We start from the raw sequence: 27,093 nt of genomic DNA on the forward strand, positions 1-27,093 counted from the left end.
AAGCGTTACAGCTTTTAGCTGTATTAGCAGTTCCACGGATCAGCACATTTATCTCATCCTGAGAGCTGCCTGTGTACAGCACAAGGATGTCCTGGGCACCATCTAAACCACCTTATTTCTGGGTGTGTTTGTAGAGGTTTATCCCCAAGGTGACAGCATTTACAGTGAGATTTTTCAGACGTGCCCAGGTGGCCTTTGGGTTGCCATCCCACTCAGGTCACGGGGAATTCTGCATCAAAGTCATTCAGGTGACTCTGAGGAGTCCCACCACAGTCATAGCTTGACCAGGGTCTCCTGCAGGCACACCACCAGTGGTGGGTCTCTCCTGAGGATCCCTTGTTGCTGGCAAGCAAAGATGCCTGGGGGCATGTGGGCAGAAAAGGGAGGTTCAGAGGAACAAGTGAAGGGACAGCCCACCGCAGGATGGCATGCAGAAGAGAACTTCACTGTGTTGTAGAAGCAGTACCCTCACTTGCTGTTTGTGAACATATGTCAAAATGAGACTGGTAGGGCACGGACCACACCAGCCCGCCCATTACAGTCCTGCAAGCCCATTTCTTCAGCCTGGATCCTGTTGCTTATGCCTGAGGGTGCAAGTCTACACTGAATATTCCCAAGCTATTCAACGACCAGAGCGAGGACATCTTTGCTTTCCAACTCAGAACAAGCTGAAGAGGAGAGAGCCTTGCCTGTGCACATCAACTGATTAATGGCTGGAGTCTTGCTGGGGTACCTGCCAGCATCGCACCCTCCAGAACAGACTCCCACCAAAGGCTCCCTCATTCCCAGAGCTTTCAAACCTTCATTCTTCCCAACCAAGGAACTCCTGGGAGTCAACCGAGCTCAAACATCACTACCAAGCCCACTCTTCCTGTTGTGGGTGAGTGTTCCCCAGGTGAGATGCAAACAGCAAACATCAGACATGCTCTCCAGAAATGGCATTTCTAGGGAGTGGTGCTTAAAGCCTCCGAGCCAGCCCCAACTGACAAGCGCAGCAACCCGGCCATGGCCTGGAGGGCATCCCTCTGCAAAGGCACAGCCTTCTCCTCACTGCAGGGCTTACAGCAAGGCAGCCAGTGGATGCACCTGCCTTTAAAAGGCTGCCATGCCACACCACAAGGGGAGAGCTGGACGGACTCCTTAAATCCTAAGCCAGGCAACGCAGCAGAATCACATTCATTCTGGGAGCCGGGTTGGGGAATGAGGCAAGACTCGCCCTTAAAACAGTAGATCTCTACGGTCAGTCATTCATGTCTGCACATGGAGAATTCAGCCTTCATGCCTCTACAATCCTCAATTTCTTGGCTCTTAAGGGAGTCTGGAGTGGCAGGGATTTGTGGCCAGAGCTGAGTTACGTCGGGAGAACACCAGCAATGTTTCCAAGGACTGGACAATCTGCCTCCTAGAATGGACAATTTAGCATATAAAAATCACTGAACTTCAGAAGAGTTACAGAGACGGCCATGCTTTATAAGCATTACCTTCCCCCTGCGCTGAATCCTCGGCATACATTGGCAAGCAGATGAGCCAGGACCCAAGAAATGGGAGACAGGCAGAGTGCTTCGAGCATGCACAACTCAGGTTTATGGAAACACAAGCTAATCCTCCACAACGATCAAGACAAACTACTACAAAATAAACACCATGAAAACTGTCACCTCACTGTCTAAACCCATGGCCACGTGGGTCTTGAAGTATTGGGTATAGTTCTGATCTCAAAAAAACTAGCTGAAGCATTTGAAATTAATAGAGAAGGGCAGAAAGTACGATTAAAAGTATGGAGCAGCTTCTATATGAAGACTGAACAGATTTCTCGGTTGAGGAATCCGTATGGGAGATAGATGGGAGAGGTTTGTAAAAGCACGAATGGCCCGGGAAATGTGAATAAGGAAAGACTTGTCATGATTTGTCACAAAACAGGAACCTGAGGGCCTGAAATAATCTTATTGGTCAGAAATTACACAAAAGTACTAGTACTTTTCCAGGGAAAAAGTAGTACTTTTCCAGTACTCTTTGTCAGTAAGAACAAGAGTCAAAGAAAGATCTAGCCCTCGGAATACCCTATAGATTCTCTAGATGCATACAAATGAGGCACCTTTTTGTGCTTCTCTACCCAAAATTTCAGTAGTTCTTTCAAGAAAGCGCTACCCATCCCATGAGCTTCTCAGAGTGAGCATAAACCATTCTCTGGGAATATGTCATTAACTGACAAATATTGAACAAAGGTGTGACAACTCATAAAGCCACAAAGAGCATTTGGAAGATACAGGAGCATTTTTGTAACCCCTACAAACTCGAGACAACTAAAATGTTCACTGCTGGGCTAAAGCATCACACTATCACCTGGATTAGGACATCATGCTCCCCAGGACCAACAGTCAGGAATAGGGACAAAACAAACCTCTCTTTCAAGCAAGAGAAAACGCACACCAAATGCATACATGCAACAGAGAAAGCGTCTCGTTCAGCATCACGAGATACCTCTGCTGAACCAAGGCCGACAGAAGCATTTTAACATGTCGCACCTTTTTCTTGAGTTTTCCCCACTTACTCTTAAAGTGACTTACAAAGCTGACGGTATTTCTGTGGCCTGATCTTGGCTTCTCGTACCCTAGCATACATTTCACACCTATCTCGGGAGGCACTGAGCACTTCCTGCCAAATCCCAAGAGCCCTCAACTCCTGGCTACTTTAGTCCTGATGTTGGGAAGCATGGGCTGTAGATGGGTAGAGGGCAACATGGAAAAAAAGGTCTGTGGCAAGACGATGGAGAAGCAGTACATGGGACAGAGGTGTGTAAGAGACAGCAGGCACTGGAGAGAGTCTGACAGAGACATGTGTTCCCCACATTATGCTTCAAACATAGCGTTGTCATGGACTAAAACTTCATGTGTGCATATGCATGCTGCAATGGAGAGTCGAGGTTTCTCTCTCCTCCACTCAGCAACTCCCAGAAAAACAGCATTCCAAAATCTCATTCCCATTCAAGGGGATCTACTTTAACAACCCCCTCAACACCAACTACTCTTCACTTTTATCCAAGGTAAAGCTGGGGCAGGGCAGGTACACCTGGAGAGGGAATTGAGGTGGCTGGGACAACGGGGAAGGATGGCAGAAGACTGTCACGAGAAGGTGCTGGGTGCAGAACACCATGCTGACACCAGGCTCCCCCAGCGAGGGACCAGCGCACAGGACATACAGAACAAGGACAGGCTCAGCCTCTGCCCCTTATCTGTTCACTTCTAAGCACTGAAACATGCAGAGGTTTTGGAAGAAAATGTTTTAGAAGTTGCCCACAAAGCAAACTTAACATCATTCTGCTTAGAAAGGGCTCTGCTTTGAAGGACGCAGAGAGCGTGCACCACGCAGCGCCCAGCACTTACCTGTGTCGTAGTGAACTACCAAGGACCTGGAATGGTGCCCCGTCTTCAGTGGGTGAAACTCCACTGTCACTTGCATGGCATCACCAATCCCAAGAGTCCCGACGGAGGGATCGACAGAGAAAGGGCTGCAAGGCAAAGAGAGCTATCAGGACTATTGCGGGAGATTTGGGGACTGTATTCCTTTGGCAGTCTAGTTCCCTTCAGCTCACTTGCGCAAGCAAGGAGCAAACAAACCACAGCCAGCAGAAGACAAACACAACATACAGGATCAGAAACAGAGCGACTGACTCCCGCTTCTGCAGAGATCCAGCCCTCAGATGATCCCATGGCATAAAATGACCTCATCTCCCCCATGCTCTGCATCCAATTCTCTGCAGCCTCAGGAGTCCAACTGCTAGCAATACCATCAGAGAACAACAGCTTGTGAAGAGCACAGAAATGGTAACAGCTATTCGCATGCACAACCTGATGCTGATTTCCTCAGGAATCTGTCTTTTCCTGCCACCCAGAAACCTCACCTCAAGGGATGCAAATGTCAAGGCAATACCTGTTTCAATGAGATCACAGCCTAGAAATCAGACAGAGAATAAAAGTCTTTTTGAAGACCCGGGACTAGTTATGGTTCAATTTGCAGAATCCTTTTTTTTTTTACCTTGAAAGCATCCTGGTTTAGCCTAAGAAAGTGCGAGTTTTATCAGCATTTCAATGAAAGCTGCTCTAAGAAGAAAAGAACAACAGGAAAAATCTGAATGCAAATGCAGACTGGAGCGATCCCATGGCATGGAAACAAAACACAAAAGGAGTATCCCATTTACAGCCTGAACAATTAAATCCCTAGCGAAATGAAGCACCATTAACAGGAGCATAGCAAGGCAAGTTTAACAGGAGGTCTTCTCTCTGTTCACAAGCAATGCAATCTGGGACTCCGGGTTGTACTCCAAGCTCGGTAACTGTTTGCCTGGCCCACCAGACAGTCTGTGCAATGTCTTGGAAATAATTATGAAAATGTGTTGGCATACTGTGGATTTAAGATGAGCAGTTATGATTTGTCACCAGGTAAACAGCTCTTGGCTGATAGAAACAAAACTCGATGCTTTAATGCTGCTTAGGGCTAAGTCAGGTAAAACATGCTTCTGCACAACGGCAGCTGAGCTTCATGGCTCTTGTACAGCCACACTTAGAAAACAAAAGTTACTGGGTTTAGTGCTTTGCTGGTGGTCAATTTGTCACCTTAAAACCACGTTCTGGAGAGTTTTACCATGATTAGAGGACACAATGCGCACACCAAAATAATGAGAACAACTGGAGCCATGCGCCAGCTGAACTTTGCTCACCTAAGTAGTGACAGCTGATGACATTGCACTCAATAGAGCAGTTGGCAAGGACACTGCAAAAACATGCCTGACTTTACTGGGTATTTAGTTTGGTGGTGACAACTAGATCTGGACAGCCCCGAGGAAAACTGTACACCGATTTGCAAGTTCCTGCCTATGTATTCTCCACAGCGATAAGCAGCAGCCTGCTGAAATAGCATCCTGGAGGCCTGCTTAAATAGCTTTGCCAGGCTTTGGTGGAAGCTCCTCTTGGACCCTCACGTTTCACAGGACAAAAGTAAGAAGTCTTCTTTCGAGCCCTGCTTTCCTGGGGAAGAAATTGAGGCTACTCAGGTGCACCAAGTCAGACAGCGGGTCTTTGCTGCATTCTTGACCTCAGCTCCTACACCGAGACCTCTGGGACCAAACAACTCTCAGCTCATTATCAACCAACTGAACTGGTTTCCTTGCAGATGCGGTGTCAAAAACGCATTACCCTCTCCAATTCAGCAAACCCCAAAACCGGTGACTACCTTCTGAGACCAAAAGGAACAGCACAGGCTGACTGCAACACCATTCACATCAGGCATTTGATAGGGGACCACCGGAATACCCTGTGCTTGTGGCCTCCCAGAGCACGGGTGTATTTGGCTGACAGTGGTATGCAACCGTTTCAGAAGGTACTTACCATCAGCAGATTGCAAGCTAGCTACTAACATTCTAGCACTCTCCAGGAAACCTAGGAGAGATAAAGCTCTAGGAGAAAATGCCCCCAACCCCTGCACCACAGAGTTGCTGCATATTTTGCCTGTGCCCTCAGTAGCATTCTGCTTGGGGGCTGTAGTGCAGTCTTGAAGCCCGTGTCTGCTCGTCTCCACTTAAGAGCTCATTCTACGTAAGAATATTTGCTCCCAGGGACCAGACCAAACCTACCGGAAAACAAAGTTCCTGGACCACACAGTGTTACTGTCAGGACCTCAGTACCCTCAGCTCTGATCGACTGATCTCCAATTGCTCAGAATTACTTGCCAATAGAGACATAGCTACTGATCAACTCTTAAATGTCTCTTCCACCAGCTCATAGCTGGTCATTTCCTAACACTGCATTTGGTCTACATGAACTGAGCTCCTAGAGCTCCTGTCATCTGCCACGCACTATCCCATACAGCCCAAGGGCGGTCAGGTTGCCTTCCTTTACTTGTTCTTTCAAACTAACACAATTGGTCTTGTGAGATGCTGTGCTGGAGACACCACTGCAGTATGAAACTTCCCTGCAGCTTGCCGAGTTTCATCGAAGGTTGTATCATGCTTAAAACACTGTAAGCAACTGCCAGACCCACATGTCCTGCCCAGTTCCAGCTATGCCTGCAATACAGCAGCTCAGATGCTCTGGTTCTTTTTTGTTACTGCTTACCAAATCTATTATCACGCAACAGTATTTTGCACAAGCAAGATGTTGAGTTCCTTTACCTCTGAGTGCTCATGCAGTAGCGGGCCTCCCGGTTCCCGATGTTGCGAACCAGCAGTGTTTTCTGGGTGCTGTACTTGACGGGACAGACACCGAAGTTCAGCTGGTCAGGGAAGTCCAGGATGGCTCGGGCACCTATAGCTCGGATCGGCACAACGAACTTTTCCCTTTCCGTGATGCAGGTGAGCTGGTGGAAGTAATCCTGCAGGGAAAGAAGCAATCTCAGCACAGTGCATTTAGTACCATCCCCACGGCAGAAGGAAAGCTGCTGTTTTCTAGGACTCTAACAGAGGCAGTCAATAATATAATAGTCCTTTTTGCCTTAATGACCTTTCAGTCCAGTAGCATGACTTGAACAGGGCTGCTAACTCGCAAAGAAGGAACAACCCCCTTGAGTCACCTGCTTTCCCAGCAAGCTGGCAGATCCAGACAAAATCATCTGACACTTGGATTCTGAGGCACCAAAATAGAGTCATGTCATGTACGGGATTACAGCAGTAACAAGAACCTGCCTTGATCGCCACTGCAGACTATTAAAGGCAGCACTAAGAACCCAGTTGTGCCACAGGGCCAACTCCAATCCCAGCAATGCAGTGACCTCCTTGAAGCTTGGCAGGAGATGCTCAGGTACACTTTCAGAAGGACTTTGCCACATGCATGATCAAGAGTCAGTCTGGTGAAATACTTAACAAGTTGGACACAATAATTGGTTTATATCAGCTGAGTGTAGGGTACAGGTGTATTTCCCACCCCTTCCCATAGCATTATGGAGACAAAGCTGGGGACACACACCCTTAAAAGGTTATCTGATCCACCTCCCCACCCCAGAACTGGCTCAGCTCTGTACCCACACTACTCAAGAGATGTTTGACAAGTACTTGAAAGCACTAACAACTCCACCCCTGCCCTCAGCAGCCTGTTCCAGCTCTGCCCTAGGCTTAAAGAGAGCTCTTCCTCTGTGTAATCTCAATTTCCCTTTACATCTCCTCCTAGCCTCAGCGGACGCAGCAAACAGCTTTGCTTCCTCTCCGCTGCATGACTGATGTCTTCATCACCTCTCTTTTGTACAGTCTCCAGAATAAGCGACTTGCTGCCTTGCTAGCATGCCTACCTGAGGAAGGTCAGACATCCCGACCAGAGCAAACTCAGCTCTGCTATTCCCAGTCATTGGCTTGCTCAGAAAAGAGACAGACAGACACACACCCCCCCCTCAAGCTGTCTGGCATTTAGCAGTAGGGAGGTGAATCCAATCACCAAAATCATTCTGCTGTAGGGTTGAGCAGATCGATCTCCAGATCTACAGTGTGGCATAGCTGGGCTGGAAGTATCACCTTGCCCCCCGCTGAAAGCAGTGGTAAAACTGTTTCATAGAGCCAGGAGCCATTACCTCCAGCAGCTCTTATTGACAAGTTGATAAAAGCTCTGCCTCTGATCACTCACTTGCTGTCCTGATCTTTTTTCCACTCAGTGCTTTTATCTCGTTTGGTATTTTTATAATTGTTGAAGCAGCAAGCAGACAATTTAGGATTTGCACACAGCAGCAAACCTCCTCAACCAGACAAGATTCAGATTCCTCTGCCCTTGGGATTTCCTGCTCCCATACCCACCCTCTCCAAGCCTGCAAGGGACCTACAGCAGCCAGACGAGGCACAGACACAGAGCTACAGCTTTAGCACAAAAGTTAACACCCAGCGCCTCCCAACCGCCTGCTCGGCTGGGGTTTAAGGTTGCAGTAACAGACGCTGTCACATCCAAGGAGGAAAAAGAATAAAGAAGGATCTTTTATTCTGGGTATCTCAAATATTCACACTGGATATTGCAGAAGGGCTTTTGCTTCTCATATTTGGAAGGCAAAATACCAGGAAAGGAACTGCAGCAAATGACCTACAGACTGGAAGATCACATTTCAGGAATGCGTTTCATCCTCAGCAAGTCCTTCTGAATTAGCAATTTTGTACTCAACCTTGCAGCCTAAGCCCTCTAAAATAAAAGCTATGGGCAGCCCATGTGAATTTAAAGCACCTATTAGCTGGGTACTTCACATCCTGGACTGTTTAGATCCTCAGAAACTGCATTAGCAAATAAAGAATCCTATTTACTTATTTTTTTGTTATTTTGGCCACACTACTGTAACAAAGGCATTGTAAATCCAATTGAAATCTGCGTGCCTTATTAAGTCTTGGCATGCCATATTTACTTATCTCTCCCTTCCAGATGCCAGGTAGACAGAGGAGGACGCAAGGAGTTCAGATCAGCACGGGGATAAAGAAAAAAGAAAACTTCAACAGTTGGAGGCATTTGAGGGAAGTAAAAGGAAATAATTTTCAAGTCATTGTCATCGCTAAGGAGCAGATCAGCAGCAATGTAAATAAGAGCCCAAGGAATCAATCCCCCCAAAAGCAAGCACAGGCAGCCTTCCCAGCTCCGCTGCCAGTGAGGGGCACTGGGACTGCCTCCACAGCAGCACCTGGGGAAGGGACTTCTCCAGGTGTGCGAAGACAAGGCTAAAGCAACAAGGATTTGGCCTCACAGAGACAACCGTCACCTTTGAGAGAGAAAGCTGCCTCTTGCCATTCACGTACACGCATGTTGTGTGCTGAGCCCCTTCTCCAAGGACACCCTGGGACGCTGCATCCTCTACAAAGCTTGACTCAAAGCACTTCAGCACGTGCTGCCCCTTCAACCGCGCTCTAGGACCCCAAAGTGGGACCTCGCAGCAAAGCTGAATGCAGCGTCAGGCCAAACTGGGTGGGGGGGGGAAACCAAGGAAAGAGGGGTGCCAGGCAGAAGCTGGCTGCTCACACTGCTGTGAATCCATGGTCCTGTAAGCTTTTGAAAGCTGAATCGCCCTCCCCTGGAAAATCAAGGCTGCAATTCTCCACTGCAGCACTGCCCTGTCTTACCAACTCTGCTATGCACTTACCCACAGTCTAGGGGTACAGTCCAAGCCAGTTTAAAATCTTGTTTGACTTTGCAACTGCAAACCCTTAGCAGGCTGTTTAAAACCAGGTCTCTAAGTAAACATGCCTGGGTGAGGGACGGGTCGCATCACTTCCATGCTTTAAAGACCATTGTGTTTAGATGCAGCTTCAGGCTATAGATTTTCATGAAAATACGACTCCATGCTTCATACAGCTCCGCTCTCAATTTCAGGGAAAATGCAGTTCATTGTATGATGGTTCCTCTTCTCTTACTCCCCTTTGATAAGCAGTAAGTTACAAGCTCTGGCCTGCAAAGTATCACCGATGGCATTTGAATTAGCACCCACTGAAATTAAAGCAACTGCTTGTATCAAAGGTGTCACTTCAAGCTCTTTGCAAACTCAGGCTAACATCCATTACTGTCACAGAGATAGCAGCCTTAACTGCCCAGTATGCCAGCAAACTCGGATGTCAGTTTTACTGTAGAACCGATCCTAAACACCTCACTGGGTTCCTTGCAGCAGGCAACTGCAAAGAAGAGATCCTTGTAGCAGGAGGTAGCATAGTAAGTCAAACAGGGCAAGCTCCCTGCTGAAACCATGATACCATCAAGGCTGGAAAATAAGGGCTGTTAAAAGAGAGGAGGGAGGCTGGAGGATGAAGATGGCTTCAGACGAGAAGGGGTACCCCTCCTCCTGCCTCCCTCAGCCACCAAGTCACAGGATGCTTTGAAATCAGTCCCTTCGCTCCAGGTTCATTTTGCGCAGGGCCATTTGCCTTGATCTTCTGCCCCTTGCCTCCTCCCAGGAGTCTTCTTGAAAGTATACTTGGAATAGCTTCCGTGTGCTACAAAACATCTAACGGGGCTGGACTGAATTTTAAAGGAGTTCATTTCAGTAATGGAACAGCTCATCGTCCTGTCATATTTCATATTAATCAATGAGCATTAATTCAGCCTCCACTGAGCATCGGTAATGAATTTTGCAAACCTTACAGACTGAACCTGGATTGCCCGAAAATATTGTATTGCTACAGTGAAAAGAGCAAGAGGACAAAACAAAATAGGCTGTGCTGTGGTTCTATAGTCGTCTTCCTTCCTTCTTCCTTTAAGATAATCTATTGATAAGCCTAAAGGACACACAAACGTCAGTATTTCTGGCTGTTGTTTATTTGCCAGTCAGTTCCACGATGGTTTCCAGTTAGGCAGAGACTGTCAGACCATTGCACAAGGACACCCGGGAACACAGGTGGCACGAGAACACCCCCGCTGTACAACCGGAGCCATAAAACAGAAATGCGTCAATCAGAAGCAGCAAGAACAACTAATTGCATATGTTGCCCAACAGAAGAATTAGCATTTCATATTTGTAACACAAGTGCCAATAAACAAAGAGACATGTCAGCTATTTCTTCACTTTCTGACAGTCCAATCACGTGGCACATTCCCAAATGACTGCGAGACAATAGGAAACGGCTCATTTTTCAAGAAAGGCCTGCATGGCACATGGCATTTCAGCCACTAACAACTCCCATGGTCCTTTTAGTTAGGGCTTAGCTGCAATTTTACTCCCCTGAATCGTGAGCGACTTCACTGAAGTCAGACGTACCCTGGGGAAGAACAGATTCAAATCAAGAGAATTACAGAAAGCAGCTCCACACCAGGAAGACTTGCCAACCTTGACAGAGGGGTTTGTACCTGCATCCCGATTCACTGGGTTGTCCACAATCCCAGTGGATCATGGAGCAGCAGAGAGGCAGAGGTTGTGCCAAGGGAGCACTCATAAGCCTTCCACAGCTAAACCACAGATATTCTGCATGCCAGCAACTGCAAGCCCAACGCAGCTGGCTTTACAGAACCATTTCCCAGAGCCTGCCTCTTCACTAAGGGGTTTTCAAGGTGCTGTACACCTCCTGACCATGCTACTGATGCATTTCTAGCTGAGCTACAGCACTTGGGTACTTCGCTGACTCACGCTCTGCCAAGGACGAGACAAAATGTTCGATTTGTACAAAATTCTGATTCGGCTGTATAAACCCCCACGTGCTCCTCACTGAGCAGCACGCACCCCTCTCCCAATGCCCTGCACAACCCCTGCACGGGGCACAAAACCCAGTTCAGAACCCTGCCAGGGTGTCGCCGAAGCTGTGAGGAAGACCTCTCGCTGGCAGAGTTCCCTACTCCAGATGCTCACCTGTTCAAGGGCAAGACAAGGGACAAAGTATTGGACATTAGTGCTCTTGGCAGTTATCTCACCCTACTTCTACTTGTGGTGATGTTCACGTGTTGCTCTGCTGCCTCTCGAAACTTGAAGAGCAGCACTTTGCCGCCCTTCATGGGCGCCCGTTTACCTCTTCCACCCCAAAAATGAACACTAATTTATACTAATAAATCACATTTTAAAGGCACCACTGTACTTTGCAAAGCCTACCTCAGTGACATTAAGCTCTCGTGTCACTTGGGTAGCATGGAGAACTGCCCGAGGCCAACATAATTTTTACCCTAAATATTAATGATGTTAAATAATTTCTCAGTCCCTCCAAAGGAACAGATTATTTCACAAGCATGGGGAGCCAGGCACCACAGGGCATTTCCTCTTCAGTTTTCTATATCCATACTGTTTGAGGACAGGACAAAGTGTTAAACTGAATCTAAGCCGCAAATGGAAGATGAGAAAACAGCTATGCCCAAAGAGATCTTGCACCTCTGGCCTGCTGCAGAAACACCAGCTGGCTCAGAGCTATCCCCTAACCTTGCCTCTCCAACAAAGTCATGCGAAAAACAGTGCTAAGGGGTGGCGGGGGGCTGGCGGAAGGAGTCAGCCTGCCTGTCTTTGTATGCCCGCAATGCTTCCTCCCTTCCCTGCCATGGACTAAATCCTCTGTATTAACAAGCCTCCAGGTAACAGCACTGACCCTTCGCATCACAGCACTGAGAATCAGACTTGCCAGGGCCACGGCACTGGTATTCAAACCTCCAAGCAAAAGTATGTGTGGCACAGAATAGGCGCCAGGTGACAGAGCAACCACAATAACACGCATGAAGACACAGCCACACCGGTATTACTGCCCACAGGCTCTGGGGTAAGGGGTCTGCCTGCAGACTGTACCTGCCCCTTTAGTCCTAGACATGCTCTGCCAGGCAGATGTCTCACTGTCATCTGCAGCACATCAACCTCCCGCTGAGTTAAGGACATCTAGAGCTCAGTGGCTCTGCACCAGCCTGGCTCCCTGCCACGGGCACAGCACTCCCTCTCCCCTACACTCGCAGCTGGATCGCAGGCAGGCAAGTATCCTCAGGGACAGCACGGCTGCAAGGCTTGGAAACACAGGGGATGAAAAAGCATCATCTTTGCTCCAGTCCAGAGCCAGGCAGGGAAGTGGCTGCCAAGTGGGAAAGAGAAAACCTCTCTGGATCTACTCATGCCTCTAGGATTTTCCATAATAATTACACCCCTGCCATTGAGATGGCTAAACATCTTATCAACACCCCTCCCTGACACTTTCCTACTGTTCCACGTGCACCTTCCCTCACGAACGCTCCAGAAAGCACAGGGAGGGAAAGCACAGCCTGCGAGTCCCTGCTGCAGCGCCTAGCAGCACCCTGCAATGCCAAGATGTGACCAGCTGCAGCCTGGAGCAGACCTCACAGCAGGGTGTGGACTAGAACCGGCATGCAAAAAAAGCGATTACTTTAGACACAACGTTCAGCTGTGTCACTACTGTGTCCAACGTGATATACATTAAGGTGACTGCAGTTTTCAAAGGTGGTGGTCCTCACTCTGATCAGGCTTACTTCGGGTCCTCCAAATAACAGGTCACTTTTAAACAGACCTTTGTATCTATAATTAGTGGAGCAAACCCATAATTATGCAGCAACGCACAGATACTACAAACCGACACCTTGAGAGGCTGCCCCACCACAGACAGTAGACTCTCTTATCCCTGAAGCCAATAGACATTACGTTAAATGTGCCAGCGCTGAAGGATAAAAACAGTCTGGAACACAGAAGAGCCTCCAGCCTGTGAGAGCATAATCTTCACCATGGGGAAAGAGTTTCCCCCAGTTCTAGATCCAGTGCAACCCCACCAAAACCAGGACAGTTCCACAAAACCCACACCAGATGCCCTGGTCTGAATCCGGCCCTGCAGGTGCAGCTTCCCCTGAAGGCACCAACCTCTTGGCACCTCCACTCTCACCTTGTTCTCCTCAGGGGTGAAAAGGATGCGGAAAGTGGAACGCATGCCAGGTGCTACCTTACGGTACACATCCCTGGGGCCGATCAACTTGAAATAAGGTGAGCTCTCCAGGACGACCTTCACCAGCCGAGGAACCTGCAGGAAAGACATGAAACTATGACTTTGCCAGTTGTGGAAACACGAGGAGAAGAGACCTAGCCATGCCCTGGTGACATCCTTCCTCAATCACCTTTCCAAAGCACTTTTACCTCTCGAGGTACATACACATAATACACAAGGGTGGACCTGAATCCCTTCGGCTGGGGCAAAATAGCTCCAGGCCAGAGGCAGTAGGGCAATGCCCTGCTGTGAAGGAAGTGCCAAGCAGATAAGACACCAGCAGCATGGCGATACGATACCAGAATCAAGTCATCCACATAGTCAACAAACCCCGAGAACCTGCTTGCTTCTGCCTGCGCACATCCATGCCATCGCACCTCTAAAGGGGGAATGTATCATCTGAAGGCAAAACAGGACGTGTTATACTGGGGCAAGGAAGAAATTCACTTCTAACATACCGGGTTTGAGCGGGGCAGTCAAGCTGCGATGCTACAGAGTCATGCAGGCAGACCAACAAGAGAAGGAGACCACAGACATTGTGGCCTTACTGGGAATAAAAGCAAGCTGAGGAGCAAAAGGAGGAACATAGGAAAACAAAGGGACAACCCCAGAAACAAGGAGATGGCTAAGAGAATTTAAAGGGGGCTGTAGAGAAGCAAGGAAGAAGCATGATACTCTACAAGGAAAGGCTGATGCAGAAGATCAGAGCAGTCAACTTACCACAATAATGGCAAGCCAGACGACCCCCCAGGCTGTGCCTACCAATTATGGGCTTCAAAGGCATTTTCTGCCCTGAGATACACGACCAGCACTGACTCACACTGTGGTTTCATTATTAAAAGCCAATCTCAGCTCTCCGGAGCCTCTTGCTGCCTGCTGATTGTAGCCAGGCAGCTGCCAGTGCAGGCAAGGCAGATCTCTGGGCATTCCTCCCCACACCCGGGAGTCCCTGCAGGCACCCTGCTGCAAGTTTCTGCCCTCTGGGATGCCACAAACACAGAGACTGCACACAGGCATTTTCTAGCACACGGATATCAACCCCTGAGCACCAAACCTCATCTCAGAAAGTCTAAAACAGGTGATTTTGACTGACAGGCAGCTGCACTGAGAAACAACGAACCCACACGAGGCTTGGCAAAAGTGGAGATTCATTCTGCACCACCCACCCGAGCCTGATAACCCACAGCTGAGGCAGTCCTGAACTCTCCAAATGCCCTTTGCTCCCAGCAATGCCCTGGGGCAGCGAGTTCCCAGAGCCAATTTCACACTGCAGACAAACATTTTGGTCACCAAGTCCCTTGGGAGATGAGTTAAGACCTTCAGCAAAAGCCACCCAGAAGACGTGAGGAGCAGCCTGAAGACAGAAAAGCACTTGTACAAAACACAGGTACAAACAGGAAGTATGTAGCAAAGCGCTTCTGTATTTGAATGATTACAGAGCCTCTCTTTGGAATACACTTTGCTGTCAGCTGGATTTTGATGGAGCAGACAGCACCAGGCTACCATGCAGTATAAGTCAGTATGATTCAGAAGAATCTGGGAAACTGGTGAGAAAACTGAGACAGAGCACATGTTGCTTTTCTCTAGGACATTATCAAAAGCCAACGAAAGTAAAATATAATAACCTCTCTTAGGACTATCATCTCTAACTTTGTGTACTTAAATATGCCAAGGATTTTCCTTAGAGCCGATCTTACTTTCACACCAGCACTATCCAATGGTTGAGGTCTTACTAGCTTCAAAACTAATTCATTTTGGAAAAAAAAAAAATCAGCAGTTCACACATTGCCTCCTCTTTCCAGGGCATACAAATCCCAAGGTGCAGCTGTACAAGTTTATGATTTTTTACTGGGAAAGGCAGAAATGTTGATGCAGATGTTCTTTTCCACTTGAGGAAGCAGGAATAGAGCAAATTAACTGTTTGCCTGTTGGCTGGTACTTGGCAAAGACAAACATTTTGAAGTGCCACTTGGATAACGGAGCACCTGAAGCCAAAAGACTTAGTGGGAATGAAGCAAAGCCATAGGGAAAGAGAAACTGAGGCACACTTTAATCAGGAAAGGATACCTACAGCAAAGAGTGCCCAGAATCACTGTGGACCACATAAATGGTATCCGTGGGGCATGGGCATCCACGCTGCATCTTTCCAATATCCCCGAGCTGAACGCCAGACCAGGAATGGCGCAGCACTCTCCAGGAATAACTGAGGGACCACGCCTGCATCCTCCCTTGCCAAAGGGTCTCCTTTTCAACCGTGTCCCTGTCAAAACCTGTCATCTCACAATATACTTTGACTTCTCTTGCTTTTCCTCCACCTGCCATATGCCCCAACAGCGCTTTTTTGTCCACCTGTTTGTTTCCCCCAACAGGGAGATTTGGAGAGGTGGTTAATTCACCCGCTCTCGTGCACACTTCCATCTTCCCATCCTGCCGCCCTCCTCTCATGGATACGTCTTACTCTTCAGTACACAAGACTGTCTTTAATTACACCTTTCTTTTTCTGACCCTTCTCTGCTGCCAGCACACTTACTGCTAGGTGTCAAGAGAAACCCTTGCCTGTACAATGTTCTCTCCCAGAGCACCTTCTAACTCAGCTCCTTTCCTCGCTCCTCTCTTTTCCCACCAGCTTGCTCTTGGCACATGCCTCACTTCATCAAGTATTTCCCCTACTGAAATTCAGAAGGTCTCAATTCTCCTCTTTACAGTGGAACAAAATTGCTGACGTTTTTCAACTTTTCCCTTCTCAACTTCCTTGGGAAATCTCAAAACGATCACAATTTTTTCAAGTAAAGGTGGAGACCTTCAAGAGCATGTTACTGTGGATGGGCTGTGGTTCTCCAAAGGGAAAGCAGAGAGCCACGTTGCCTTAGAAGAACCTGGGCAGAACTGAATTAAACTTAGCAGGAGCCTAAAGTGGCCCCTAAAGGCCTCCCACTGCTCCTGCTAAATCAGTCCGCTTCCACTGCTGTTTCAAAACACCCCTTCTGGAGTGCTAACACCACTAATTGTAACTTATTCCAACATAAAGCAGAGAAGACTCAACCCCTGTGCTCTGACAGTGAGCTGCAGAGGCAGCTAAACAGGTTGTGAGAGGCAGAGATGCCCTGCCAGAAACCAAGGTTAACCAAGGAGCCACCAGGACACGATACACACTCGAGGTAAAGCATGAGGGTAGGTACGGACTGTACAGCCCTCGACATTCCCCTCAGTCCGGGGATTTCGAGAGGAAGGATGCTCACTAGAAAAGCTCCTTTGGGCTAGATACCACCAACGCATGGCCAAAATCAGGGGGAGAATCTCCAGCATGGGAAGATTTCCACCAGCTTGCAAAATAAAGGTGCTGAGACATTTGATTCTGACGTGCTGCGCTGCAGCAGATAACTTGCTATGCTGTATACCACGTGAATTACACTGCTCTCCTCTTCCAGCACGGCATTAAACCTCCACGTCCCAGCACTTACCTTGTCGGTGTTCCTCAGAATCAGCGGCGCTTCATAGACCTCACGGGGGACATAGCTCTGAAACACCACCTCTGATGGAAAAGGCTGAAACAAGCTCTGGTCCAGGTCAACTGAGGAGAACTGGAGATGCAAGAGAGAGCAGTGAGAGGTTCAGCTGTTGGGAAAAAGATTCATGAATGAGATTCCTACATTGATCTCCTGGGAAGTACAGTCTCTTGGTGAGTACGTCTGCCCAGCTCACACTAGGGAAACAGGAGCTCACCCACCTGTGTTCTGAGCTCAGCAAAAGTTTCTGGGCCACGCTGAGCGCGCTCAAGCTAATAAGCTCCTTTGGGAGGTGTTTCTCCAGGTTTCCTTCTCCAAAATGCAAGGCAGCGCTTACCTCAAGCAAAGCCCTGTGCTAACGGGGTCACACAGCTCCGGAGCACTTACTGAAAGAGCCGTGAGCGCTCACGGAGAAAGCGAAACCCAAGAATTTACGTGAGACTCCATGGGAAACCATTTCGGGATGATCTTTGCTCTGAGACAGAGAGACCAAGTCCCACACATCCCCAGATATCATTTTTTGATACAGAGCCTAGAAATCAGTAAGAAGAGAACAGTACCAGAGGAGGTAAGGCCAACAAGAAAGTAACAGTAGTTAGGAAAAAGACATGTGAGGGGAACATTGGATGGTGATAAGGTTCAGCTCTTTTCTCAGCATTACTGGGCAACTTGAGTAAGACTGGACTTGAGATCTCCTTTTGCCATGAGCTTTAAAAGGGATGCTTTACTGTATTCTATTATTGCTCTTAATTAACACCACTGCAGAAGCATGGCTGAAAACATACACAAACAGCAAATGCTTACAGAGCAGAGGCATTACTTTGAGGAAATTCCTCCCTGCTTTGTCTCCCCTCTTCCAGCTGCACCGTTCCCCCTCGAAAAACATGGGCAGGTCTCCATGTGTGGCGGCGGCACACTGCCAGTTAGTTGTGCACTCGTCTGACGCATTCCCAACCTCCCGTGCTGTCTAGGGCAATCCTTAACCAATTCGTTACAGGTCTCTGGCTGGCAATTTTCCACTCAACAGCCTACTTCAGCAATCTACCCATTTGGACTGCGTGTTGTACTGAGCAGTCCTGTAAGAAAAGCAGCTTTAAAGTAAACGTTGATCCAGATAAAGCACCTCCACATCGCCTCTGCCCGGCGTGATTCCCCTGTATATCTGGCACCCTGCAATTTCTAACACCCTGCAAGGGTCCCACACATTGTTCCAACCCAAAGCATTAATGCAATTGGTTTTGTTAAATCTTGAATAATTACCGTAGGCCCTCAGCTTTCAAAGGCCAATGCTGCCACCGTTGAGGGAGTCCTATGGCCCCAAGCATTTGCCAGCAACTGTACCGAAGCGAGATATGACTATTTCAGCAGGAGGATGGAAAATGGCAAGCTCGCACCCTGGTGTCCTGCCCCAGCCTTCCCCCAGTATCGGGCTTTAGCACTGGTAGCTAAATTCCAGCAAAACCCACCAAGTTCAGCAGAGGTTATTTGTATTGGCTACTAAGCATATCAGGACTTCAATGTCTCATGGGGGAAAAATGTTTTACTTTTCCCCCAGCAGAAGGAACTCCACCACCACCAGCAGTTCACAGAATCACTAAGGTTGGAAAAGACCTGTAAGATCATCAAGTCCAACCACCAACCCAACCCCACCATGCCCACTAAACCATGTCCCGCAGTGCCATGTCCACACGTTCCTTGAACACCTCCAGGGATGGTGACTCCACCACCTCCCTGGGCAGCCTGTTCCAATGCTTCATTGCTCTCTCCGGAAAGACATTTTTCCTAACAACCAACCTAAACCTCCCCTGGCGCAACTTGAGGTCATTTCTTCTTGTCCTATCGCTAGTCACTCGGGAGTTGGAAAGGACAACAGGACCTAGTCACCGAGGTATTCAGAGAAGCTGGAGTCAGGCCTGTCACAAGCACGCACCCTCTTCAAATGTCACCCACAGCAAGGAAAAGGGCAGGAAAAGGCTACCTTTTGATGGGAGGTTTCACTCATGTCTAGAAGCTGGATAATCCGGGGCCGCCTCATCTCCCCAGTGCTGGCCAGCCTCTGCTCCGTGGTGAGAGACATCTCCTTCAGGAAGGCCGAAGGAGTCAGCTGAAATGCAAAACACCAGCAAGAGTTACACAGATGCCTTTGTTCAGAAAGGCTTTTCTTCTTCAACTGCCACTGATGAATAATTTGTGATCACAGCCACTAGGATAGTCCTGGAAGTCCCCTAAGTTACCTGCTGAAATATTTAACATCAGTAAATTAATGATATAGAGCCGAACACACACGCTCTAACCAAGTGGCTCTGCCCCGCCGTTAGCTTCTCCTTCGTGATTTGATGTGACATGTTTGGGGATCTCTGCTCTTCGGGCATTTGTTTTCTTTTTAGTTTTGCTGCATTGAGCCAGTGACCTTTGAAGACAGTGGGGAGGAGTTATCAGAAATCCCCAAACTCTATCCTTGCACAATTCTCACAACCAACACGTGTGTGATGTCACAGCTGGGTGAGTCAGAGGAAAGCAGAAAAGCAGCATTGTGCCAAGACTGACGTGGAGAGGAATGGGCCCAAGTTTTAGTTATTTCTTCTTAATTAGCACTTGTTTTCTCTCTGTTCTGGCCTCACAGACCCCTCTGCAGAAGTACACAGAGATATCTCATTCACAGACCCTGAGCACTAGGTCATCTCCAGTCAAGTGAGCTCCAGTCAGCAAAGGGGACATCTTGGATGGGAAGGAGGAATCGCCCTGACTCCACTGCTGTTTGCAGGGCTGGATCCGTGCTCCACACAGGATATGAGATACAATTACTGTTTTGCAACCTGTTCTGTCTGGGACCAGCCACGTCTTCAGGCAGAGCTCAAGCAGCCCACCACATGCCCGGCTGCCTGGAGGGCAGGTACGGTCAGAGCAGCACTGGCAAGTATGCCTACGTGACAGAAGATATTACTGCCCACACAAAGAGGATGGAACGAAGCACACACTCACGCTTCAGCTATGCCAGTGCAATGCCCAGGACATTCATTTAACTTGGCCTCCAGGCAAGACTCTGGACTTTCCCCAAAGCAGCACGCACTCCATCCCCCACTGCACCATGACAGCCACCTCCGGCAGAAGCCGGGCAGCAAAGCGATGGGGAGGTGGGGTCCAGCTTCACAGTGCTGCTAGACAACACGAGGGGAAGGCGAAGGAGGGACACAGGGGGAGTTTCCAGCCTTAACACAGGTCCTGCCCAGCCACAGCAGGTACTTACAGTTACAGACTCCTCTGTCTCTCTAACTAGCTTTGGAAAACGAGGTGCTACCACTTTGCTCTGGAATCCATCAGCCATTTTGGAGGACCCCATGGACAGATGCATCTTGCCAGTGGCCATCTCTCAGCTCACCTGGAAGGAGCAACAATGGAACTTTGAAACTCTAGAATCCCATTCACGGCAGAGCCAGAGGACACACCCACGTCTCCAGGCTGCAGCATCCTTCCGAAGTAGAGAACTTAAGGCCTCCCCACCCTGTTCCGTGATTAGACCGTATTTAAGTGGCACAGTCAAGATTCATAGCAGTAAAACCCCAGAACAAACATTCCCTGAGCCAAAACAGCCTTTTGCTGTGGGTGCAGTCCCACGAGCCACAAACACACACCAGGGCCTGCTGGCATTTCTCACCTTCCCCCGCTTCCATTGCTTTTGGAATCCCATTTACTGGCATTATTAACCCAATCTCTAGTAGTAGCCAAACTGTCCTTTATTCCTTTTTACAAGTTTTCCGGTGGGAACAGAAGGAAGGTAAATGTCACTTAGCTGCTTCATTTTGCCAGGGCAGCTGACCTGATGTGACTGTGTGCCTGACTCTACTAAGTGCTCGGAGTACTATGAACAACCTTAAACCCAGGGATCGCTGCTGCCCCCAGCGTTAATAAAATCAGACTACTTGCTGACTTTGCAAACCCGATGTCCACCCTTTGTGCAAGGAGCCTGGTGATGCTTCCAACTAATGGAGCGTAGAGTTCAATACTTTCATTAAGAACTATAGTTTCTCAAGGCTAATTTGGTTGGTTTAAGTTACAAAAATTATACAGCAAATATGACTCCTTCCAGGCATGAAATTACCACAGTGCCCAAGAATGTTTCTCCGTGGAGAACGAGGGCCCTCATTTTCACTTATTAACACCCAAACTGAAGGCTCTGGTGAGCAAGCAGAAGGGGACCGGTGCTCTCTGCAAAAAGCAGCTTTCTTGGATTCTCTCGGCTTTTGCACACAAAGCCCTCGGGGGGGCTCCAGCGTTTCCCAAAACACACACGTTCTGCCAAAGCTGCTTAATTTCCGATGGCAGAGAAGGTGAACACTACAGATTATTACTTTTTCGAGCTAACGGGGACTTTGAGGGGTAGGAATACACTGCATTCCCAGAGAGCACAGTGGGGAGGTGTCGCTGCAGCTGTACGCTACCAGCCAGAGTGCTGGCAGCTGAGCAGGGGGAGGCCACAGCCAGCTTGTCCAGTAGCTTCTTCACCATAACCATGGCTCTTGAAGGATACAGACACCAGGCAGCACTGCCAAGCTGCCATTTTTGAACAGCAACGGACCCGAAATTAAAACCAACATGGGTGTACATACTTTGCAAGCCTACACACACGGTTCAGGACGTCCTGCAGGATGTAGAAGACTGCAGCCACCGCTTTCTGACCCAGTCTTGGGCTTCACCATGCTTGGAGGTGGAAAGATCATCCCCCTCACAGAGCTTGCTGCCAGAGACACAGGTGTAGCTGAGACAGGGAAGACCAAGTCCCTTCCAGGCTTCTTCCTCAGGACAGGGCTTATCAGTTCCAAGAACACTTGCAAACTAGCCACAAAGTGAAGCATCAGCCATCTTCCACAGGGGAGACCCACGCTTTCAAAAGGAGAGCCCAGAAGCTGAAATTCACACCACCACGGATGCTCAGGACCACCAGCTCAGAGGAGGTACAGGGTTTACATCACAGAATCACAGAATCACAGAATCAGTACGGTTGGAAAAGACCTGTAAGATCATCGAGTCCAACCTGGGAAAAAAAAAAAAAAAAAAAAAAAAAAAGAAAAAAAACACACAACATCAAAAAACCCACAAAAGAAAAGAAAGAAAAAGAAAAGGAAAAAAAAAAAAAAAAAAAAAACACAAAATCCACGCCACACAACAACAATAACAAGCCACAACCCACCCAACACCACACAGCACCATGTCCATCAAGCTACATCCCACAATGCCACATCCACACGCTCCTTGAATACCTCCAGGGAGGGTGACTCTACCACCTCCCTGGGCAGCCTATTCCAGTGTTTCACCACTCTCTCAGTGAAGAACTTTTTCCTAATGTCTAGCCTGAACCTCCCCTGTCGCAACTTGAGGCCATTTCCTCTAGTCCTGTCACTAGTCACTTGGGAGAAGAGACCAACACCCACCTCTCTGCAACCCCCTTTCAGGTAATTGTAGAGAGTGATGAGGTCTCCCCTCAGCCTCCTCTTCTCCAGGCTAAACAACCCCAGCTCCCTCAGCCGCTCCTCATAAGACTTGTGTTCCAGACCCCTCACCAGCTTCGTCGCCCTTCTCTGGACACGCTCCAGCACTTCAATGTCCTTCTTGTAGTGAGGGGCCCAAAACTGAACACAGTATTCGAGGTGCGGCCTCACCAGAGCCGAGTACAGAGGCACGATCACCTCCCTGCTCCTGCTGGCCACACCATTTCTGATACAAGCCAGGATGCCGTTGGCCTTCTTGGCCACCTGGGCACACTGCTGGCTCATATTCAGCCGGCTGTCGATCAACACCCCCAGGTCCTTTTCTGCAGGGGAACTTTCCAGCCACTCATCCCCAAGCCTGTAGCGTTGCCTGGGGTTGTTGTGGCCGAAGTGTAGAACCCGGCACTTGGCCTTATTGAACTTCATCCGGTTGGCCTCAGCCCATCGATCCAGCCTGTCCAGATCCCTCTGCAGAGCCTTCCTACCCTCAAGCAGATCAACACTCCCTCCCAACTTGGTGTCGTCTGCAAACTTGCTGAGGGAGCACTCTATCCCCTCATCCAGATCATCAATGAAGACATTAAACAAGACCGGTCCCAAAACCGAGCCCTGGGGGACTCCGCTTGTGACCGGCCGCCAGCTGGATTTCACCCCATTCACCACAACCCTCTGGGCTCGGCCATCCAGCCAGTTTTTTACCCAGCAAAGAGTGTACCTGTCTAAACCACAGGCCGCCAGCTTCTCTAGGAGAATACTGTGGGGAACAGTGTCAAAGGCTTTGCTGAAGTCCAGGTAGACAACATCAACAGCCTTCCCCTCATCCACTAGGCGGGTCACCTGGTCATAGAAGGAGATCAGGTTGGTCAAGCAGGACCTGCCTTCCCTGAACCCGTGCTGGCTTGGCCTGATCCCTTGGGTAACCTGCACGTGTCCCGTGAGCGCCCTCAAGATGAGCCTCTCCATAACCTTCCCCGGCACCGAGGTCAGGCTGACAGGCCTGTAGTTCCCCGGATCCTCCTTCCGACCCTTCTTGTAGATGGGCGTCACGTTGGCAAGCCTCCAGGCATCCGGGACCTCCCCCGTTGACCAGGACTGTTGATAAATGATGGAGAGCGGCTTGGCAAGCTCCTCCGCCAGCTCCCTCAGCACCCTTGGGTGGATGCCATCACTGCTCCTTCTCCATTCCTGGGGCTGTACATACAACCCCACAGGGACCAACAAGCCCCTCTTCCCTTGCCAACACCCTCTCTGCCCCATGAGCTCACCTCTGTTTTCCTTCACAATATCCAACTCTCACCATCAGGTTCACCTTGGAGCCACCATTCCCAATTCACACTTGGCTCTCAGTTGCCTGCCTGCGTTTCTGCCTCAAAGGACACATTTCAAACAGCACAGACTGCAGCTAGTCCCAAGGAAGCAGAGAGGGGGGGATCACACTTGCACACAGCCCAGCACAGAAGCAAGCCACCCACCTCAGCACTTCAGACAAGCCACCCTTCTCCACCCTAGCAGGGTCTGACCAAACCAGGCTCTTGGCCCTGGTCTCCTTAGAGGCACAGCTAACAGTCCATGCAGGGAGCTGCTCTACAGGGCTCCAAATCCTCCCCCCATCCCCTGAGAAGCATTGTTTACATCGCTCTTACCCTCCTGCAGAAACAAAAGAGCATACAGCCAAGGGCAACAGGCAGCCATGTTGCATTAGTAACCTCTCCTTTGCTGCAGTGCTAGAGGGACACAGAGCACTATCAGCCGGCATCCCCAAAAGCCCTGCTGCAGGCTCTGAGATGAGACCTGACAGCACAGGCACTGTCTAGCTTCCAAACACCAACACCAGAGCCCCTGGCGGGGGTTGAAACAGGCACATCAGAAACATAGCTGTCCTGTCACCAGTGCTGCACTCACCAGATCAAACCCACAGAATAATTGGGCACATCTGGTGTCTTGCAGAGGACAGAGCCACAGCAAAGGCTACAACCAGAGCTGCAATGAGGATCCAGGGAGAGCAGGGAAGTGCTGGCGCAGACAGCTTACACCGTCACAGGGATGCAGATGGGAGCATCCACTACCCCCACTTCAACCCATAAAGGTAAAACTCCAGCACTTGGTTAAAGAAAGGAATACGACTGCAACACTCAGTCATTTTAGATGCTATCAAAACTTTTCCTCCCAAATAACTGCAGTGACATCACTTACCTAACTGCAACCTTGTGAAGTGCCAATCATGAAGTCCCAAACAGGCAGCCCATAATCCTCTTTGTCCAGGCAGGGTTCATACTTGTCTTCTTCTGAAAAAGGAAGGACAATAGAGTTGGCCCCTTTCAGCCATTTTCCCCCCTGCCTTTCTCTGAGCAATGCAATCCCACATTGCAGGGGAGAACATCGGGTTTTTTGGTAGCACAGACCTCAAGGCACAGCCCTGGATTTGCTTTCTCCCTTTTTATTCCCATGCTGGGAATCCATTTTGTTTCCTCACTTTTTGCTTAGTTTACATCTCACTTCCAAACCCTGAACTGCTTCTCTACTCCTGTTCTGAATCAAAACAAGATTTCAAACGCCTACATTTTGGAGACCCTGCCATTTGCCGTACAGCCATGAAACCCCCCCAAAAATAAATTGTTTTTTCCCCACTGCTTTTTAAAACAAAGTCCTTGGCCCCAACAAGTGTCATGCCTCCTAGGTTTTCTTTTTCCTTAGTACTACGAAACCATTTAATCCAGCCAGCTGTCTTTGCGCAAATGCAGAAGAACATTTATAAGTCTCAAGAAGTTAATCCCATTTCAAGGGGAATGTCTGACATAGAGGTTAGCAAGGCAGTAACGGGGGCTGTGATTGCCCGGAGACAATGCACAAGAAGATGGGGAGGCTCTGGATGGAGGTTCAGGCCTGACTCAGCAAGGTACTGCCACAGCATCTCAGCCTGAACAAGGAAACGCAAAGATGTCAAGGGCACTGATCACCCACGCAGTTACGGACGGTTCGATAGCTCTTCCTGGGACTGACACTACCTTAATCCTTAGTCTTGGCCTCACGTTTCCTCTGGAAGCTAAAAGCCACCTAAGTCCCCGTTATATTGAGGACAGAAACATGCTGCGGTACCACCACACTGCAGGACCAGGGCTCAGTGGTCTTTCACGGTCACAGAGGCAGAGCAGGGGTCAGTCTCCCCTCCCGCACACCCAGCCCTTCTCCTCAGCTGGCAGGGTCCCGCCAGGGCATTCTCCATCCCACCCAGTGCCACCGGGCACCACAGGCTGGGGAGTACCGGGCTCTGGTGGTGCATTCCTTCCCCCCCACTTTTTTCCTGGGCTGCTCTATGATCTCAGGAATTCCAGCTGGGCCTCGGCCTTTGCGCAACGAGATGGGCGGTTAAGCGTCCCTTGACTGTACCAGGAACTCTTGCATGGCTGAGGTGGGGAGCAGCACTGACTGTACCAAGCACTCCTGTTACCCAACTCAAGGTGGGTAACGAGAGCGGGAATAACCAGCCATCCCCTGACAGCCTTGGAACATCCCTTACCTGGGCCATAGCCCGAGTGAAACAGTACCAGTGTTGCTGGAATTCCAGTAACTTTCCAGTAACTTGCTGATGACTAAAGCCAATCATCTTACAAACCTACAAACAGCTGTCCCAAGTGAGCTCTCCTGGACCGCAGCGGGCTGCCACCAGCATCCTCCTCGCAGTGGGACGCCTCTCAGAGTTTCATGAACTCTCCAGTTTGTGAAATGTGGAGGACTGCCGCCAAAAGCTGGCGACGTGACCTGGGCTGAAACCTTCTCCTCCTTGAGGCTCAACTTGCAATGGAGGGGTCTGCTCCATTGCTGTCCCCAGAGCATCCCCCTTGGGCTCCACCACAGAGACAGCCTTGCAACTTTCCCTTATAAAGCAGCACGGGGACTCCCAGGACAACCGGGCCACAGAGAAGAAACCTTCCCCATTTTCTTAACCAACCCAAAACCTTTTCTCTTTCCTACAGATAGAAAAAATCCCTCCCGTGCCACAGGCAGCACAGAAGATGCACCAAGGATGACACTGACGGTCACAGATTCGCACTCATCTAATGACAGCTCTGCCAGGGACCAGGCAAGGTGTTTGATCTCGCAGGGACTCAGCTTTCCTACCTGCGAGGCAAGTCCAGCAATACTTATTTGGGAAAAGGACAGTCACAAGAGCTAGCAAACAACTCACATTCAACACAGTGCTGTTGCTACTATGGAGAGACTTGTCTAGCCTCTCTCTCTGTAATTAGCCCCTTTCTCTAATGTCTGAGCAGCCCAGTGTTTTTAGCAACATATAGAATGAGCTTTCTTAGTAGAAAATGATCTCTTTTACCAGTCTAACTTGGTGGGAAGAAAAAGTATCACTGAGAAACCTGATCTTATCCATACCCTTACAGCATGCTGGCTAGATCAACATATCTTTAAAACACGTGCCTGCAGCAATCCTGAAAGGCAGGGGAAAAAGCATCTCAGCTTTGTGGATAGAACTGTGATGCAGACAATACTGCACAGGAAAATGAAGGTATAAGTTTAACACGCATCAGCTGTTCTCCACCAACTGCCTACAAGCAGGGTCTTGTCCCATAGCAGAGAAAAGGTCTCATACTCCACATTTGCTGTGGGGTTAGATGTCCGGCATATCTGCAGTCAGGTACAGCCGCCTGCCTGGAGAGTTTCACGAACTCTCCGGTTTGTGAAAAGTGGAGGACCGCCGCCAAAAGAT

At 49.2% G+C, this 27,093-nt stretch overlaps 1 pseudogene; it reads right to left on the minus strand.

Moving 5' to 3' along the window:
• The window catches only part of LOC132321120 (hydrocephalus-inducing protein homolog), a 75,013-nt pseudogene extending 54,759 nt beyond the window's left edge, over positions 1-20,254 (minus strand).
• Between the last annotated feature and the right edge of the window lie 6,839 nt (positions 20,255-27,093).

The sequence above is a fragment of the Gavia stellata genome, unplaced genomic scaffold, assembly GCF_030936135.1.
Source record: "Gavia stellata isolate bGavSte3 unplaced genomic scaffold, bGavSte3.hap2 HAP2_SCAFFOLD_96, whole genome shotgun sequence".
In the NCBI taxonomy this organism is placed as follows: domain Eukaryota; kingdom Metazoa; phylum Chordata; class Aves; order Gaviiformes; family Gaviidae; genus Gavia; species Gavia stellata.